This window comes from Vulpes vulpes, chromosome 6 (genome assembly GCF_048418805.1).
Source record: "Vulpes vulpes isolate BD-2025 chromosome 6, VulVul3, whole genome shotgun sequence".
NCBI classification, from domain to species: Eukaryota; Metazoa; Chordata; class Mammalia; order Carnivora; family Canidae; genus Vulpes; species Vulpes vulpes.
In genome coordinates this window covers 24,089,553-24,097,586 of record NC_132785.1, presented here as the reverse complement: position 1 = coordinate 24,097,586, position 8,034 = coordinate 24,089,553, and the positions used below count along the sequence as shown (strand labels likewise).

Here is an 8,034-nt window from a genome sequence, read left to right as displayed (position 1 = left end):
GAAAGAGGAAAGCCAGTTGTTGCTAAAGAGCTTTGTTAAATCAATATGTGATTCATTAAATGAAAATTCTAAACTCTTATGCTAATTTCCCTTTGAATGAATATTTCCAGTGGCAAAACTTGCACATCAATAGCTAAGAAATTCATTGTACACTGAACTATTTACCATGAAATCAAAATGAAGTCATCACAGAGTTATTCATCAAATGAATTTATAGCTTTGAAAATATTTTTTTTTCACTGTTCAAAATTTATTTGGTATTTTACTTGGTATGACAGATAGTTGGTTGCATTGTCTTTTTACATTATATGGCAATATATACTATATTCTGACTTATATAGTACACAAAATAAGATCCTTTAGAAGAGTTATGTACAATACATGCAATATTGAATTTGTACATTGGATCCCAGTGAAGAAAAAAAGATGGACTAGGCATGTTGGGTGTTGGGTGAAGGAATAGAAGTTATAGAAAACAGTAAATACACATCTTATTTGAAGAGTAACTGCAGCATAAATGACATTGGCAGTGGTGCCTCTGAGATGGTAGAACCATGTTACGTTAACTAATTTAGGACTCCACAAGACAGATATCATCCAGCATCAGGATATAGCTGCAGGGTCTTGTGAACCATTCCCATTTGTAACTTTGGGAAACTGATGTTTTTCTTAGCCCATTTTAATATTACTACTTGAATAACAGGTCAGATAATAAGGACAATATACACAACTTCCAACTAAAATCCTGTTGTATAGACAGTGATGTGACACATTAGAAAAATTTTAAAACTGTAGCTCCTTTTGGATCCCCCAAAATGTATCTGCACTCTTCTTCAAACAGGCCTCTTCCTCAGGAGTCAGAGTCACCTTCACAACATCAGAGATTCCATTATTTCCCAAGATGCAGGGAACACTAAGAAAGACATCATCTTTTATTCCCTCGACACCTTTAATCATGGTGGAAATTGGATGCATCGGCCTAAGATTCTTCATTATACTTTTTGCCAAATCTGCCACAGACAGTCCAATGGCCCAGGAAGTGTAGCCTTTCAGTTTGATCACCTCATAGGCACTGTCAACCACCTCTTTGTAAACCTTTTTCCACTGTTCCTTACCCGCATCAGTGCCTAAGTCAGGGTGCAGATTCTTCGGAGAGACACCAGCAACATTTACTCCACTCCATACAGGCACACAGGAGTCTCCATGCTCTCCAAGGACCCACCCATGACAGCTTAATGGGTGAACTCCTAGCCTTTCCCCCATTAGGTAACAGAACCAGGCTGAATCCAGATTGCAACCACTTCCAATAACAGGGTTAAACCACTTATTTTCCAAGCCACATAGATCAAGATATCCACTGGATTGGAAACAACCAACTTGCAGTTTGGGCTGTATTTAACAATATTGGGAATGATGAACTTACAGATGTTCAGATTATGCTGGACCAAATTAAGAAGACTTTCTCCCTCTTGCTTACATGCCCCAGCCATGAGAATAACCAGCTTGGAGTTTGCAGTCACATTATAGTCTTGGCCAGAGACAATTTTTGGTGTTCTAATGTAAAGGCTGCCGTGTTGGAGATCCATCATCTTTCCCTTCAATTTGTCTTCCATGATATCAACAAGAGTGAGTTCATCTGCCAAGTCCTTCACTAAGATACTGATGGCACAAGCTATGCCAACAGCACCAACCCCAACAACTGTAATCTTATTCTGGGGGATGTGGCCTTCCTTAGGAAGATATTGAATTGGCTGATCTTTTAGAGTTACCATTTTGGACTTAGAACCAAAAGGAATCCAGAGTGCATGTAGGGCAGCAGGCGGCCGCGGCGCAAGGGGGCATGCGTTAGGGCTTGGCGGCAGCAGCTGACAACCGAAAATAAAAATTTTAAAGTTACCATTGAGGGATCCCTGGGTGGCGCAGCGGTATATAAGCCAAGAAATTTAATTACCTTCTTGTTCTTTTTTTTTTTTTTTTTACCTTCTTGTTCTTTGATGTACGTGTTTTAGTGGAAAATTTCCCTTCTGATGACAGCTTTTAATATTTAATTTATATTTACTCACGTCAATTTGAGCCCTAGGTAAAAAGAAATCACCATATACTATATATATATATATATATATATATATATATATATACACACACACACACACACACACACACACACGCTATATATATATAGGTGTGTGTGTGTGTGTATATATATATATATGTATATATAAGGTATATAGGTAAAAAAGAAATCACCATATACTATAAATATATATATATATATATTAAAGATTTTATTTATTTATTCATGAGAGACACACAGAGAGTGAGAGAGAGGCAGAGGGAGAAGCAGGCTCCATGCAGGGAGCCAGATGTGGGACTCGATCTCCGGTCTCCAGGATCACACCCTGGGCTGAAGGCAGTGCTAAACCGCTGAGCCACCCGGGCTGCCCCCACACATGTATATATATATATATCTCACTCATATATTATAAATGTATTTAAGCCATGGTTTTAGATAAGAATTGAAGTACATGTTCATTTGGCACCAATCCAATGGTTCTAATTGCAGTTCTAATAATCATTGAATTACACTTCCCACAATATTGGAGCAAACTTCCAGTATGAAATTTAGAAGTGCAGAAAATTATTCATCTTTCCTAATCAGTGTGAAATGTGTGGTTTACTATCACTGCATTGGCCTTGCACAGCCATAATGCATCAAGCTGTGTATACCGAGTCAAAAATTAAGTTGAACTCAGAAGAGAAATAGTCACAATGATACTTCCAAATTTAAAAAGTTTGGCCTCGGGATCCCTGGGTGGCACAGCGGTTTGGCACCTGCCTTTGGCCCAGGGCGCGATCCTGGAAACCCGGGATCGAGTCCCACATCAGGCTCCCGGTGCATGGAGCCTGCTTCTCCCATTACCTGTGTCTCTGCCTCTCTCTCTCTCTCTCTGTGACTATCATAAATAAAAAAATAAAAAGTAAAAATAAAAAAATAAAAAGTTTGGCCTCTCACTTAAACAACTGCCATAGGCTCCAAATTCTGCCTTCTGCATTCTCATACACTTTCTTCAATGGATTACGCACAAAGCAGATATTTTTTTCCTAAATAAATCCTAAATCCTCCATAAATTATGTCCTGGTATCCTCTTGCTTAAAAATTAATAAACTTGGGAAAAAATTAAGATTTCTTATCATTACCTATATATAATAAGGCCCTGCATCTACTGGACCCTGCAGAGCACTCTACCATGATCTCTAGCACAATGCTTCAGAGCCATGGGTTGCTTTCAGATTAAATATTATTCCAAGTTTTCTGCAACCTAAAAGTCTTTGCAAAGCATTTTCCTTTTGCCTGGAATCTCTCCTCCTGCTCTTTTATCCACTGATTCCATTAGGGCTCTGAATAAATATAACTTTTAAAAGGCTTTCCCTGAACTCTTTCTCCAGAGGTGGTTGGTTTCTGTAACTCTCTAGTCTTAATCATTCAATTTTCATCCTTTCTTAATGGCACTTGCTATATTTTATTATTTTATTATTTGGCTGTTTAATCATATTTCTCTCTTCACTTCCATACTGTAAGTTCTAGAACAGGAGCTATTTTTGTTTGTCTTTTTCCACCTAGCACTATGTTGGCACAAAGTAGGTGAACGGTAAATATTTTAGCAAATAAATCACTTTTACCAAACTTCTGGACAAGTAATTATTTTTTAAATATTCTATTTACTGTAAAATTGATATTTATTAATAGAAAAAAGGCACTTTGTTTTTCTAATAGCTTTGGTGAATAAGAAAGCAATTTACTCATACCCTAATGCCTTATTCCTCTTGTGACTAATAGCATTCATTAGCAAGTTGGCTTTTAAGAATCATGAGTACATTTCGAGTTTATATAAGAACTAAATTTATGTCATTAATATAATTCCTCCAAATAGCCCCTTGGTAAGAAACTGTAAAAGGTCACTATGGAGAGATAGACAATTTTGTGCAAAGCCAAGGGATCTCCTAAGAGCAAAGGAACAGACATCCTTCCTTCTTTTAACATTATTAGACATGATGAAAAAAAGTTTATCTCAATGGAGGGACATTGGGACTACATCATGGAGATGACTATGAGGAAACAGAAAGTCTGGGCAGGTAATCCAGGTTTAGTACCAGGGCCAAATGGAAATTAGGAAGAGATGGTTCTGGTACAACATGCGGCTGCTCTGGAACACTTCACTGAGACAATTATCCTGGCATAGAGGAGACACTTTGGCAATATGGTCATTCATGGAAGTGTAAACATCCACCGTCTGTTTGGAGAAGACAGTCTGGAAGTAATCCAGGAGATACAGTATTAGGTTTTATTGAAAGACCACTGAGGCCTGTAAGAAAATCAGCACAGGGGTGAGCAAGGTTCTTCTGAACTGTGGGGTACCAGTTTTCTACAAGAATCATAACAAGAGCAACTGCAGCCAAAAGTCTGGCCTCCTAGAAGATTACTCAGTGCAGATCAACCAAGCCCATGCATTCTAGGAGATTTGGGGAAAGATCTCCAGGTGGCTGGTCCATATAATTTGAATGTGAACAAACAATATAGATTTATTTGAATCTCTCTAGCAGGCACTGTCAGTGTTCCATCTATTTCCCAGAGGTTCTTACCATTGCCAGGCACAGAAGCTCTGGTTCCACCTGCCAGTCTTTGTGTCCTCTTGACTGAGGACTGATCACCAGAGCCTGTTCTGCTTGAGTGCTTAATATATCGAGAAGTTTTGGGGAATAGAAGAATTCCTTGGAGAACAGTGTTCAATCAATGGGAATTAGTAAAGAATTACCCCAATTCCTGCATTTTCAAAAGGAATAACTGAGGAATGTATTCTATATGGATGCTCAGAATTCCCAGGTGGGAATAAATCACAATGACTCAGAGTTTGATAATATAGCCTCTCTTGGCTTCTTTCCTTTCCCTGCCTGTATTGTTTCCTAGGGCTTCTATAAAAAATAAATCAACTAAGTGACTTAACAGAAGTTTATTTTCTTACAGTTTGGGAGGCTAGAAAACCAAAATACATAAGCAGGACCATGCTTTCTCTGAAGGCTGTAAGGAAGAATTTTTCTTTGCTTCTTCCTCATTCTTGATGGTTGCCAAAAATCCCTGATCTTCCTTGTCTTACAGCTGTATCACTTGAACCTCTGCTTCCATTATCACCTGACCTTTTTCTCTGTCTTTCCTCTGTGTCTCTTTTTCCAAATCACCCTCTCCTTTCCCTTACAAGGACACCATTTACTGTATTTGGGGCCTTCCCTAACCTGGTATGACCTCATTTAATTACAGATGCAAGGTCCCATTTCCAAAGGCCACATTCCAGGTGGACATGAACTTTGGTGGAACACTGGTCAACTGGTATACTTTCTCATTTGTTTTCCCCACATACAGTGTTTCTTAAGGTCACCTCTCCAGGAAACAACTTGCACTTAAATCTTTGTTTCAAGGATAACTTTTGGGAGAGCTCTCATACCTTGCTTAGCAACCACACAAAGGTCTCACAGGAAATAGATGTCTGTCAGGATAATACCTTTTTCTACTTTCTCTCATTGCTTCCAGAGTAATACATTTGACCAAGTCTTGTTTTGGATTAATAAAGTACTATTTCTGCTGTAGGAGGTATGGGATTATTTTCAAAGGAGTAGGAGAATCCAGCTATTAGAAACCAACCAGAACCTAGAGATGATTGGGACTGGATTGTGATGGTGTTAGATTAATGAGGGCTGAACATAAGGTAGAATAAAGTAGAATTTATTAATAATTGGGTTCCTATAATTTCATAATTTTTTTTAATTTCATCATTTATATCTGTCAAGGACACCTGGAGTTAGCCCTAATATGTTGATGGGATGAGTTCTTTAAGAATATAAAAGGAAAAAAAAAAAAAGAATATAAAAGGAAAAACAAAAACAAAAACAAGACAAAGCTATGCAATTATTGGAAATGAGGTAGAAATGCCAGAACTGCCTTGTGGTTAAAAGGCTGGGAGTATAGCAAGCTAGAGTAGATTTATTATATAAAATTAGAGAACTCAGCAGCTGCCTCTGACTTCCAAGGATTATCTCTAAGGATAATCATGTCTCTAAAGAAATGAGGAGGCATCAATATTGTTGAGAAGCTGGTGGTGGCTATTCTTTTCAGGCTAGGGATTCCAAAGGACAGAATTCCAAAAGGACAAAGGTCAAGTTTTAGCACTTAACCATCAGAGACAAGGCAGGCCTAATTGTGGTAATGGTAGAAAAGCTGAAATGACACTTGTCACTCCCAAGAATCTATGGATGAATAACAGACTATGGTGTTCTTAAGATAAAGGTCCATGGGCAGCCAGATTGAGAAATCTCTTTTGTAATGAAGAAATTTATTTATAAATTTATAGAGGGTGCGTGGTTGCCTCAATCAGAAGAGTATACAACTATTGATCTTGGGGGAATCATGAGTTTGAGCCCCATGTGGGATCTAGAGATTAAAAACAACAACAACAACAACAACAACAACAACAAAAACATGGGGGATCAGAAGGCTTATGGCAATTGTTACAATGCAAATTATAACCTGACTCTAATTCCCAGACCTGCAACATTCTTCCAACACAAGCTCCTTTGACTGAAGGGGAGGCAAGGGCTCTTTGAGAAATAAGTATTAAATGCTACAACATGTATATACATACTAGTAATTATTCCTATATGTCGCAAAGAGACCTATGGTCATTCACCAGAGTAAATGTATAGTGAAGAAAGAGGAACACTCCAATATTTCAAGGATTGTTGAATATACTTTGAGCTGTCATTGATTCTAGGGACCCTGAGTTGGCATGGGGATTTCAAATTCTAGATGTTAAGTGAAGTACTGCTCTAAATCCATCTCACAGTGTATAAGTGGGTCAGCATATTCATCATCAGGGAAACAGCTACCCTGATGGAATATTGTAACATACTTCTAAAGACATAGCTAATGCCCTGGCTATGACATTCTAATAGTTGTAGTAGTATCCTTCGAGATAAAAAAAAAATATACAAGGGCCCAATAGCCAGAACATGCTGATTTACCTATTATGTGAAATATATGGGTTTCAGATACAAGGGTTGGTAGTAGAAGGAACCACTTACCACCATTATCAGTGAGTAACATGTAGAATTTCTGCTTCCTTCTCCCTATAAAGACAGATTCTGCTTGACTAAACATCCTGGTCCCAAAAGGCACTTTTCTTCCAGGGGACACAGCAAGCTAAAACTGTGGCTACTTTGTAGTCACTTTGAGATCCTTATCCAGAAGACCAAATGGCAAAAGTCACTATACTAGCAGGAGGTATTGATCACTCTACTATATAAAACATTGAGAAAACGATGTCTGAAACTCATTGGGATTGGTGCTTCCATGCCATGTGACAACGGTATATGAGCTTTATACCAGCTACGGTCTACCATGGAAAGGGTCATCAAACCCCATCATGCATGTAACAGAATAATAAAACTGCTGGTTGTGGATGTGGATGAGGGGAAATCTAGGAATGGCATGATAGATTTTGCTGCCATTGCTAACTAAAGTAGTAGATATTGGGGGTATCTCAGTAACATTTTTATTATTTTTCATTTTGTTTTGTTTTGTTTCAAGAAAGTAGACCTGCCAAAATTTTGAAGAATTGTGAAAGGACTGGGTAAAATTTACTTAGCATAACAAGGAGTTCATTTCTTTCTTTTTTTTTTTTTTCATTTCTCATCTTTTATTTGTGCATTTTCTAAGATATGAAATTACGGTCTTATAATATTGTAAATAGGATGTGGAGGAAAAACTCACTATAATTTTGCCATTATTTGCTACAGTTTGGCAGCAGATGTAGATACAGAAATTTGTGCCCACATCTTTGAATATTTCTGAAAGCAGAAGGCTTACTAGAGAAGTTTGCAAACACAATGAATAGGGACTCATAGAATGGTGTTTCCAGGAAAAGAAGAATGAGAAAAACACTCCAGTTCCCACAGCTTTCAGAGTTTTCAAGGGAAAAAAAAAGA

General features: G+C 37.8%; 1 pseudogene; it reads right to left on the bottom strand.

Annotated features, from left to right (window-relative positions):
* Positions 1-783: 783 nt before the first annotated feature.
* Positions 784-1,790, bottom strand: LOC112910953 (L-lactate dehydrogenase A chain pseudogene; annotated as a pseudogene).
* Between the last annotated feature and the right edge of the window lie 6,244 nt (positions 1,791-8,034).